Source organism: Vanessa atalanta, chromosome 21 (assembly GCF_905147765.1).
Source record: "Vanessa atalanta chromosome 21, ilVanAtal1.2, whole genome shotgun sequence".
Taxonomy (NCBI): domain Eukaryota; kingdom Metazoa; phylum Arthropoda; class Insecta; order Lepidoptera; family Nymphalidae; genus Vanessa; species Vanessa atalanta.
The window spans coordinates 5601982-5615300 of record NC_061891.1 but is presented as its reverse complement, the minus strand read 5'-3'; the positions used below and the strand labels follow the sequence as shown (position 1 = coordinate 5615300).

The 13319-nt window shown below is 30.6% G+C and overlaps 2 non-coding genes across 2 annotated transcripts; one reads left to right on the top strand and one right to left on the bottom strand.

The window, feature by feature from the left end:
• Window positions 1-2008: 2008 nt before the first annotated feature.
• On the bottom strand, window positions 2009-2082 carry Trnat-agu. The gene has a single exon. It is a non-coding gene; the product is annotated as a tRNA-Thr (tRNA).
• A 544-nt stretch (window positions 2083-2626) lies between these two features.
• Window positions 2627-2700, top strand: Trnat-agu. Its single transcript has one exon. It is a non-coding gene; the product is annotated as a tRNA-Thr (tRNA).
• The last annotated feature ends 10619 nt before the right edge of the window (window positions 2701-13319 follow it).

The following is a 13319-nucleotide window of genomic DNA, read 5'->3' as shown; positions in this document are numbered from 1 at the left end:
TTACAAAACTTATTACTTTCGCTCACACGTTTCGCTCGGGATATAAAACTTATATGTATGTTTATATTTGTTGCCCACGGCTTTGCTCGCATTTTAGGGATTGGTTGTATGTCCTTCCTTGGAGTCAAGGCTTTATACCAAATTTCTTCAAATTCGGTTTATTGGTTTGTTAATGAAAGAGCGACAGACAGACCGAGAGTGTTACTTTCTCATTTATAATAATAGTATAGATTCCAGACTATAATCTATGTCTGTGACAAATTTCATTCAGTTCCGTAGTTTATTCAGTTCTATTTCAATACACATACGTACACTTACCGCAGCTAACGCTAATGTTTCGCCAAAATAACTATAGAAGTATTTTCTTTACGGTTTAGGATGTATTATTAATGACCTAAGTCTGTACTCTTGCTTAGTTCTTCATTAAATCTATATGTAGCATCACAAATACGCTCTATACTCTATGGCTGTCATAAATCTGGCGACCTGTCAAATTATATAGATAACATTTAACTCCTGTCAATGATATAGAACAAATTAAACTCAGAAAAAATAATCCAAAGACAATTAAATAATTTTATAAACTAGCTACACATATTCCTACCACAGTATCATTTCATAATATTTCATCACACGTGTACGAGGAACAGTTCAATGTTTATTAAAATTAAATAGTTTTATTTCATCGCTTAATTCAGTCACTAAACTTTTATTTAATCCATAACTAATGTATTAAACAAAATATGTATGTTATGACGAACATAGGCCGATTACGCTATTATTATATTGAAGGAAAAAATGTGAAGTCAGTATGGCATTCATAATTTACTTAAAATTTGCATGAAATTTATCAGTAACGCTACCTGCGTCACTGTTATTTAATGTATCACACGCACATATATGCATTTCGTTCTTACATCACGTTAAAACTTCCATTATATATTCAATTGTTATACGTATTTATTTTTGTTCTTTTGTTTTTGAATATTATCATCACAGACTATATTCTGTATCAACTGAGTATTGAATTAAATACTTGAACGTTTTGTTTAAAGACGTAATAAATTATAATGTATCCAATATAGTTAATTTTTATTTAATTTATCTTATATATGTAAAGAGGTCTCAGACATAGACAATGGCGCTGTAAGAAATAATAACCATTCCATATATCACATAAAAGACTGACCGACCGACCTTGGTGGTTAAGATGTTATGTCCCTTGAGCCGGGAATTACTCTGGCTCAAGGACCCTTCAAACTGAAAGACAACAATACGTATATTCTTGCTTAATTACTTTTTGAAACACTTGCTGAATATATTTAGATAGTGACGTTAATTTCGATGGAATATTGTATGCAGTTCTCGGAGCGAAATAGGGAAATCCAGCTTACCGCCGATTTTGTACAAAAACAATGTCAGTGAAAAAAAGATTAGCTGAAATACCCATTAATTTTTTTTATAATTTTAATAATTCTACGATTTTAGACCGCCATCTTTCCAGACTGCGTGTCAAATCAGTTTCGACGAATAAAATTACTAACCTTCGGCGTGATTTTGCAGGTTTTTCTAGTTCAAATTTAAAAATCTTTTTTGTAAGACCACGTATAATACCTTTATTATCATAAAAATATATAGCCCACGGATGAAATAAAAATTTTTAGTGCTCTTAGACGCGCTCTCAATAAATTAAATCAAATGTTAAGTCTCTATGCATCAGTTCAAAATGTAGATACTATACTATCGATAAGAACCGACAACAAATTCTATTATGAAAATACATTAAGACATCAATATCGTCTCCAAAATCGCATTACGTTGATAAGTGTAGTCTTATCGCTTCTCAGGGCATTTAATGAGAAGACAGTTGGTCAAAGCTTAATAAGATGAAATAAGTCATGTTTTGAAGGGATAAGTATTGTTCTAAACGCATTGTTGATAACAAGCTGACCAGTTGTGCAATAAAAATGAATTTAAATATATTTCCATATAATAAAATAGTATCTGTAGGCCCCGGCGAGATTCGAACTCACGATCTCCTGTTTACTAGACAGGCGCTTTAACCAACTAAGCCACGGCGCCGATGTATATTTCCATTAAAATATTACACTATAAGTTTTTTTTAGAATAGCTTATTACCTTATTATTAATCTCTTATTATTTTATTGTAGCATTCTTGTCAATGAATGCGGGATGTTTGTACAGATTTAATTGTATAGATATATTTTCTATTTAATTTCTTTCCTCGCAGCCTTTAACGTCCAAGTGTTTTTAATTTCGGACGGTTTCGCTTGCGTGGATTTTAATTTGTGACGAAAATATTTAATTTTTTAAGTAGCGGATTTAGTCTAGCTCCTCAAACACGCGGAATATGTGTTTGTTTACCCTATTTTCTAGTTGTCGTCACATTTATGGCAGACTTTTCTTTTTTATATACCTTAAAGTAAATAATATATAAATGTATCTTATGCCTGTGTTCTTGTTCTAATCTTTGTCATGATCTTAATGATTTAAAATAATAAGAGATTAATATTTAATTCGTTCGCTCTAGTAAGTATACTCTTTGTAGTAGACAGATAATTCTAAATTATACTTGTAGTATAAATATTTAAAAGAAATATACATCGGCGCCGTGGCTTAGTTGGTTAAAGCGCCTGTCTAGTAAACAGGAGATCGCGAGTTCGAATCTCGCCGGGGCCTTGATAGTGTTTGTCAATAAAATAATTTTCAATTTTTTATTACTCAAATTCATGATCGATTTTATTTATGATTTAAAATTTTCAATACGTTTTATTCGCATTCCTTTTGTAGATTCCTTAGAAAAGTAGGGGGCAATCAATTCGGCTTTGTGTTATATATCGAAACTGCTCTTATAAACGTATAAATTTATAGAAAAAAAATCTACCTATGAGAGTGAAATTTGAGTGGAAACGTTTTAATATAATCTGTATTAATGTTCCCTGTTATGAAACCGATTTTAGTGTTTGTTTTTTTATCGCATAAAATATCAGAAAATATTTTGAAAGTGACTAATTGTGTTCAAGAACGTATATTAAAAACAAATTCACCGAACACATATTTCATAAAAAAGTAATAAAATAAATTAATATTTCAATGAATTATCATATACTTACTTTAATTTTACATCTATATACTATGAACTTCCATGGACTTCTATGAGCTACCCTGTAGCGTAATAAAATGTAAATCTTTTTTTTTCAAGCTTAGCCCATATAACAATAGCCAGTAACAATATTTCTTAAAATTCTATAATAGTAATTTATAACGTTTCGCTTTTATTGGCACAGAGCACACAAACTTGTATGTGTACCCCAAAATAGGGCAGTCATATCTCTCACTAAACGTCTTCAGCATGAATTATGTTTATTGTAAGAGGGAAATGTTTGAGCTGGTTATATATATATATATATATATATATATGTAAGAAGGTATACTTACGACAAGTATGTAACTAAAATGTGAAGTCAACAAGATACTGTTATATGACAAATTGCTTATGCTGTTTATTTGAGAAATAAATTGACACCTTCATAATAAACGAAATATTTTATCGATCTAGATGGTACTTACAGGGCTAAAGCGTAACAAAAATATAAATCATTTATTTTTCTTCGGACCTGCCATAAATATAACTTAACTGGTAATTTTTGTTTATAAGGTACAGTTTCAAAAATGTAATGTATGCCTTAATTTTAGTGTTGGTTAACACCACCGTCCACTGATAATAAATATTCTTGCAATGTATATATTTAATACTATGCTCGTCAATAAATTAATTTTATTTATTTACATATATTAAAATTGAATATATTAGTACGTAAAGTAAATAAAGATCGGTAACGCATCTGCAAGCACCCCGGTGTTCATGGGCAGCAATAATCACTTTTTATCAGGTGAGTATCCTGTTCGTTTAGCACACATATAATAAATTATACATTTATTATAATTAAACATACTAATTCGCTTCACTTATATTTTTAAAGGATTTTGGCAATCACTAGGCCCTAGGGTATATTTCAGTATAGAGTTCAGGCCAGTTTTTCACAGAAAGCGTAGCAATATTATGCTTAAATTATGCCAATTCCTTGAAACAGATATAAAAAACAAATTCTTATAAGTTTAAAAATCTTTAAAATTTGAAAGACTCATTCGCTTTTCTTGTTTCAGCACAAAATTGATCACAGATAAAAACTGTATTTTTATTTTTTATTTTGACATACCTTTTGAGAACTCGTTTAATGTACTTATTTTGAAAAAGTCATCAATGAAGTTCTGGCAATGGGAACAATATTTTAACAAAAACTTTAAGGTAAGCCCATAGAAAAAAAATACTTTTGAAGCGATTTCTGTTAAACGGAGTGGCCAACAATCATCCCTTGTATTAGTTATTGCTTTATTTGACTTATAAATGAGGGATATTTTTTTGATCACTCTGTATTGAGTAAATTACCGTTACAACTATGACGTGTTTTTTCTAAGCAGTGGGCAGTTGACCATTTACGTCACGGTTCACTTACCACCTCGATATTTATGTTATTTTTTACGGTTGTCTTCCTTGTTTGTTCAGAGTAAGTCATTTAAAACAATAAACCTTTTTACTTAATCATTTTACAACGGAAATTTTGCCTTCTTATTTAAACATTTCAAATAGAAAATAAAGGTTAAGATGACATCGCTTTATTTTTTATTTTTTAATTGGCATTATTTTGAAAATTAATTTTTTGTCAAGCTGTAGTTCAATTTGAAATACGAATAGATTTATAAAATATGCCATCTCCCTCCCTCCATAACCACAGAAGGGAGATAGCTTATCTCATCAGCAATCATGACGATAGACGAATAGATATAACAAAATACTACTATAGTCGCTAATAATAAAAATTGTGATTACAACAATCAGCTACATGATAAATGCATTTGTTTATTTAAAAAATTAGACGGTTATAACAAATAATTTACATTTATACATACGAATAAATATTATGAACAGTTCACGTCCTTATCATCGCGTGATATTATGACGTAGAGCTTTTGTGATATATTTACTGATACGTGTAAAAATTATTAACTTCTTAACGTCACGAATAATTATCACAATGATGAAAATAGTCCTAATTTTATTTACTGAAGAATATTTTTTTCTTTAAACTAGTTATCAAATGTGATAAATTCTTGAAGGCAAAATTCTTTTGACACGTATGTACTTAAAATAAATCTGAAAAGACTCCCTTAGTCATGCGTTAGCCTTGCAATATTTAAAAAATAATAATTCCTATTCGATTTTTGAAAATATTGCCCGGTAATACGTCCTGATGTGATTAAGGTTGACGAATGTACGTCAATCATAATCACATCAGAAAATGTGTTATCCAAGATGGCGGCCAAAGTTTACCCTCAGTCGAGACGAAAGTCTACCTATCTATCAGACCACCTCATGTATTTCAATTATAGAAAAAGGGTTATGAGGGTTTTTTTGAGTGATTTTACTTTTGATACTCCCTTGATTACTGGAATATACGCCACGACACACATGGGGTGATAATGTTCTATAGACAAAGTTTTATAAATTTCATCTAGTTTATTACATATATGTATATAGTTATAAGATACTAATAATATATAATCAATAGTCCATTGCAAATAAACATTAGTATTTGACACATTGAGATAGAGGAACAGAAACTTATTTATTATTATATATTATTACTAGCGTAAGCCGTTTTTTGATTGTGGGACGATAGCTGCACATAAAAAATCGCCTTACGGTTATGGTCTCATTTTGAAGAGCTCAATCTGTAGATGTGCAGAAAAATAAAGAGGATTCTTTATTGTAATTTACTAAATTGTTACGACTTAAGCAATAATTAATTTTAGTGCGCGGATAAGTTACTGGCCGGTTAGAGAGCGGTGCTACGACTGTATAATAAGAAAAAAATGAAAAACGTAAACAAAATTAAAATAAATTGTTATCGACAAACTCAAATTCTAACTGAACTAATGTATACTATTTGACATTAAATATTTCATTTAAACAAGGTTTCATCATTTTGGCGCCAAATGTAAATGAGTGACTTGCAGTTTACAATGAAATGAAATAAAAAAAAAACCTGTCATAGGTTTTGAATAAACGCGGTATAAAGTTTCGCGGGAGACCCACTAATACATATATTAAGTAACTATAGAGATTTATCATTAATTATGTGGGCGTGACGTCAATGCGAATGTAATTTCGGTATTGAGCTGAGATAAAATACCAAAGAGGCAGGATACGCAGCTTGAATCACGAAACGACTGAAATGTTACTCAGAAATTCGTTATCAAAACATTTTACCATTAATTACAGTTGGAAATTCGTTAACATCATTACAGGAACTGGAGTCATCGTTACCGGTTTTATATTGGCTCAATTACACCCGGGAACCGCTTGATTCCACCGGTCAGTACTAGACTGATAAGCGTCACATAAACACGTGTAAAAAAATGATACTGTAATATATCTGTCTTATAATAAGTTCTGATCTAAAGTAATGAACGAGGGAACGTTATTTCGTAATATGTAACTAAATACAATTTACATTAAACATATACCAGGAGATGCAGCGCGATATGGAGGTTTTGTTATATAAGAAACTGCGCTTCGCAGTTTTACACTTCGAATTAAAACTATTGACGTTGAATGACAGACGGATTCAATGTCTTTGTGTAAATAATATATTTTAACGGAATTAAATCGATTCGGACTAAAAGAGTATCAGTTAGTTTATTAGTTTTTAATTTTTTTATAACAGATGCTACAAAATGAAGTAGTTTAGAATGAAAAAATCTTTTTTGTAAGTATATTTTGAACGTTTTATAATTATATTACTATAATACTAATTATTATTTTATAATTATTTTACTCGGTGGTAGGGCTTTGTGCAAGCCCGTCTGGGTAGGTACCACCCACTCATTAGATATTCTATCGCCAAATAACACCGGTGGTAGATTTTTGACAATCAATAAGCAAGTGTAAACACTTCTATATTGAATAAAGATTTTTGACTTTGACAGTACTCTGTATTGTTGTGTTCCGGTTAGAAGGGTGAGTGAGCCAGTGTAATCACAGGCACAAGGGACATAACATCTTAGTTCCCAAGGTTGGTGGCGCATAGGTAAGGAATGGTTAATATTTCTTACAGCGCCTTTGTCTATGGGCGGTGGTGACCACTTAACATCAGGTGGCCCATATGCTCGTCCACCAACCAATGCCATAAAAAAAAAATCATTGACATTTTGAAGACATGGAGGACCGATTGTATAAAATTCATACGGGTAAGATAATAATGTTTAATGAAATGATTAAGAATAATTTAATAATTGCCAATAACATATAACAGTGCTCAAAAACACGGACTAACTCTGTCTTACTCTCACGATTCGATGACCCGTCCCAATTAGAGAGACTTTAGGCGAAGGACCAATGACATTACGCGCTTCCTCAGCCACGAGAGTGTTAACACTGCTAACTTCCAAACTCTATTAAGAGTTCGAGCAGCTATTAAGAAAATATAGTAAAACTATTGGTTGGAACCAAATACCCGCCAATTGGCAGTCTTATGAACTAGTCTCTAAATCAACGGGACTGTCAAAGATATGCAATGTATAGAACACGCCATACAACATTGGGATCAAACGAATACTTATAGTCTATTGTATGCTATTCATCAAACCATTTAAATCTGATGCAATAGGTGACTATTTCATTGTGGATCAATTTAGTTTAAAAAACTTCCATGATCTTTTTAATTTTATTGCATCGTTAAATGGTCAGTTTTATTACGCAACATAGTTTCGTTTGTTTTATACGATGTATTTCATATAACTAATGTAATACGATTTATTTACGATATTTTACATTAAATTTCGTAAATGGGATTTTTATTTTTATATTAAGGTAGGTAGACTTGTTAATGGGTCACCTGGTGGTAAATGGACTGTAAGAAGTATTAACCTTCCGTCAGTGCCATTAACCTCGGGACCTAAGATGTTCCATCCGACCTCCATGTTTAACGACCTCCGTGGTCGAGTAGTGTGTACACCGTTTTTCATGGGTACGCCACTCCGAGATCCCGGATTCGATTCCGGGGCGAGTCGATGTAGAAATAGTTCATTAGTTTTCTATGTTGTCCTGGGTCTGGGTGTTTTTGTCGTTACTTCCGATTTTCCATAAAACAAGTGCTTTTGCTACTTACATTGGGATCAGTAATGTACGTGATGTTGTCCACATTTTATGCATGTAGTGACACTGGCTGACTAATCCTTCAAACACAACAATACTAATATTGCTGCTTGGTGTTGGATACCTACCAAATCGGGATTGTCCAAACCCAACCGTCACTTGTAAATTACTTCAATATATTACAATAATGAATAATGTTTATTACAATATAAGAACTACTATTATAAAGCTTAGTCATTCTAAATTTAAATGTTCTTTTCTTTGTTTTTTTTTTCTGAGTAATGGATTTTATAATATATCTTTTAAATATAACCTCTTTGTAATGATTTCTTATCTGTATCAAAATTTATGTTTAACGGGTATTGTTGTTTGGTATTTTATCATTTGTTATGTGACATTTACAGGCTATTTACTTTTAATTTTTATGATACATATATTTGCGGGAAATTATATAGACAATGTACATTGGATATGTACTTTATTGTTTGAACATCACGTGTTCGTCCTCGTGTTTTCCTTTAGCAAGTCACTTAGAACAGTACAGATTCAAATAATTACTACGCAAAGTATGTAGTTATAATCACGAGTTAAACCAGAGTTATATTAAGTTTAAGAAATTTTCATCACGTGAATATAAATAGAAAACTGGTATACGTATAGATGATTATTAAGAGTTATTATAATGAGAGGATATTATTAATAAAATCATTATTATAATTATCAATTTATTTCAATTATATTTTAGTAATTTATTTTACTATTCTTCAAGCTTATGAATATATTGAAGCCTCATTTACTATTGCCGATAGAATTTATGGGTCAATTTTTTTTTATAGCACCTGGATTTCAAGGGCTTCATGTTATTATTGGAACAATTTTCTTAATCACTTGTTTTATTCGACACTTAAATAATTATTTTTTTAAAAATCATCACTTCGGTTTGAAGCTGCTGCATGATATTGACAATTTGTAGATGTTGTTTGATTATTCCTTTATATTTCTATTTATTAATGAGGAAATTAGCTATTTATGATTATGATAATGTTGGTGACGGCATAATGCATGTTGACAACACGAAAGTTGACAAACATACTATTTTGAAGACGGAGCTGTCAATGATGTGACGAATATGAAATCTTCCTACTTCTTCTGCTTAAAAAAGAAAAATAATCAAAGCAGTCTTTGAAATAACAAATCTCTCATTATTGATTAATGGAAAACAGAACGGCCATGACAGTTTCAAAATGGTTGAAGATGTTCGAAAATGAGTTAATTTGTCCTAATTTCCCAGTAGGCCAAACCCTGACCTGCGATGTGCGTCGCTATGGACACTGAGACATACAACTTTAAGAACTTTGAACAAACTTATATATGACAAGCGACCCCGGCTTCGCAAGGGTGTAGTTTATAAAAAAAAGGTTTTGATATAAATATAATTTATAGCCTATAACAGTGCGGAATAACGGACCTTTATACAAGTAACAAAAATATTTAATTGGATCATTAGTTCCGGAGATCTACCCCCTACAAACAAACAAATAAATTTTTACTCTTTATAATATTAGTATAGACTAGTCTAGATTATATATAGACACTGGAAGATGTATCTCTATACGCACATTTATATATGAAGCTAAAGAAGCTTTTGCGTTAGATAGCCATTTATTAAGAAACTTCTTAGTTGGCGGTAGGGCTTTTTGCAAGTCCGTCTGAGTAGATGCCACCCACTCATCAGCTACTCATCATTCTATTACGAAACCGCAGTACTCAATATTGCTGTGATCCGGTTTGAAAAGTGAGTGAGCTTGTGTAACTACAGGCACAAGGGACATAACATCTTAGTTTCTAAGCTTAAGGCGGTGTAATAAAAGGTTAGTATTTCTTACAGTTGTCTATCGGCGGTGGTGACCACTTACGACCAGATTTCCCAATTGCCTGTCCGCCTATCTGTATCATAAAACAAAAGTTTATAGACAAATCATGGGGCGAAGGTGTAAAATTTAAAACGGATGAAGCAACTCGGGGCCAAGTTACTTAAAGACAAGTCAAAGAAATATATTAAGTCTGTTTTTTTTAAAGTTCTTGGTTATTTAATATATTTGGTTAAAAAAAATAATAATCGATATATAAAATAACTAAGAATAAAAAATAAAAATTATTAATAATAATTCTTTCTAACTAATCTACTTCTAGGAAAGGGTTTCGAATTGCGTTAAGGAAAATTATTCAAAGTTTCTTTCTCTACAAATATTGTAGAATATTTATTATTATACAATAAGTTAAACGCTTCTTATATTATTTTGTTAATTAGAAAAAAAAACTCTTATAAAAATATATGACAATATCCGAATCAAAACATTACGCTTAAGTACGTAATGTACGGGGAATCCTTGCTTATCATTTTTTATGTATTAATTTATACCCTAGATTGATAGTGGGTCAGCCCTTGACCTGTGTTATCGGTCACCATGGACACTGTGCTACAACAATACTGTGCAGCAAGAAATCATAACAAAACAAATCTTTGGTGAGCTACAATTTAAAAAAAAATGCTGGTGTAATATTGTTTATATAATGTGGACGCACACACGTGCATAATCATTAAAATTATAATTTAAGAAATTACGTAGAGTTTGGTATAGAATATTTCATTTAACTCTCTCAAGATATTCTTAATTTAAGCATCGTTGATTGTTGATGTTTTGATTTGTAGTCAGTACACCATCTCATTTTCTTGATGATTAATATGAAGCTGAAACGAAGTCTAATAAAATCAAGTTCATTCGTTTTGACAAAAGACTTTACTTTTCTATCTTATTAATCTTACAATAACGTTAGATAAAATTGTCGGTTAATAATGAAAATGAAAATATGATTATCATCTAAATTTTGTTAATTACAAATTGTTTTGTAATCAAATCTTTAGTTAATAACATAATAATTATTTATTTATTTAAATACTTTATTGACTACCACAAAATAAATTGAACAAACGCGGACTTGAAAGTCTGTAGGTATTCTCTGCCAGTCAAGGTGGTAATTAATAATAGACAATACATAAAAATATACATACATATTACAGATACAAAACAAATACAACACAAATAGTGTATTTGATATGTAAAGTAAATGACTATCTATAGTAAACATGAAAATAAAGTATTGTACCTAATTATTACTTTTATTTTTAATTTCTTAATTTTCCTTTCATTGAGTAAAGCTTAGAAATATATTGAAAGAGTTTATTTGCTTCTAATATCAAACTATTTGAGAATGAAACTAATTGTGATTGTTAAATTACCTCCATGTCAATTGATATTATTTCGGAGTGTTAATATTTTTGACAAGTTGTAAATTGATTTTAAACATTTAGTTTTTTGTATACATACATAAACTTAAAAAGCAATATTTTATCACGTTTAGCCAATCTTGAACAGAATTTATTAAAGTTTATTAAACCTTTGTCTTCGGCCGAAGGCTGTGGCGATCGCTGATTAATCGGCTTTAGCTTCGGCTTCAGATTATTTAAAGTAATTACAAATATTGAAAGTAAAATATTAACATATACGCGTTAAAAAATATTAAAGGAGTTATTTTCATATGCCTTTATATACCACAAGCTTGTATAAGCATTCGTTTAAATAATCTCAAGTTTTACATATATTGCAAATTAAATGCACTCCCACACAATGCCGGTAGAACGCATCTGCGGTTCATTGAACTGCGAAGTAGGGAGTGAGAGGAAAATTCCATTGTTGCTACCCTCTTGTTTGTATCTACCCCTCTAATGCGTTGTGTAATTAAAAAGGAAAATAGTGACTCGTTTGTACGAATAACACGTATTTTTGTTTAGAGACGTGTGTATTTTAATGACTAAAATACATGTATACATTTTCGTCAAGGATATTTTACTAAATAAAAATGATTATTTTTTACAAGAAAAGCAAATTAACGTTATATAGGATCCATCGGTTTCAGCAGTTAGGACCAATTTTTTTTACAAAAAGACTGTCTATTCGTTCGAAATTTAAATGATTACGAATGGATATTAGTATCATTGTCCCTTTTGTTTGCCAAAATATCATCGTTTAATTTAGCCCATTTGAAGTAGGCAAAGGTCTGTAATCCTACAGCCTTGAAATAATGTAAACATTGCATACAGAAACGGGTGATATATATCCACCTATACGTCTGCGGTTCTGATCAGTCTTGCGTCACAAACTTCTAAGGAACTCATTTATTGCGTCTCTCAGCTTTAAATCAAAATAAAATAATCATCAATCACATCTAAATAAAATAAATCTTCATTATACGTTCGGAAAAGGGGAACGAACTGATAGTTGTCCAAGGATAAGCTAAGCGGATGTGTGTATTGGGTTTTCGTAGCCCCTACTACTGTTGGAAATTATTTATATATTTAACAATTCAGCATTCTTTAAAGGCTTTAGCCCGGTTACGTTTACTGAAAGTTTAATAATCATATTATATTTACATTTACAAATCAAGAGTAACAAAAGTATTGTCATGAGTCTGAGCTTGTACTATTTTTAAGTATAATTTTTATTTACAGATTATATGTATTTCCAAAAGTTATATTTTATATTTTCAATAACCATCAGTAAATGTACTTTAAGACAAGACCAAAACATAAACACGAATTTTTCATATTGTTGCTATTAAGTATTTTTTTGTATGCATAGTATATTATTTCTTTTTCCTTCAATAAAACTCTGTTTACCACTAATGATTAACATTTAGGATTTAACTAAATACAAATAAAAATTAAAGATAGTTACTGTACAAATTATTACCGCGTGGAGTGGTGGCTAGAATACTAACAGCATTTCCCCGTTGAGTCGCAATTCCGGTCCGCTGGGCAAAAAATCAACCAGTCCTCAGAAATTCTGAATCTTTGAAAGCCGCTGAAATGCCAATACATTTATTTATAATTTTATAAAATTCTTAAAATCTATGATTTTTTAAATTAAAAATTTGTAAAATGATTATAATATTTACAGTTTCAGACGATTATCAACCGATCTTAAATCGATAACAGACGGTACCGATTGCAAATAAAACG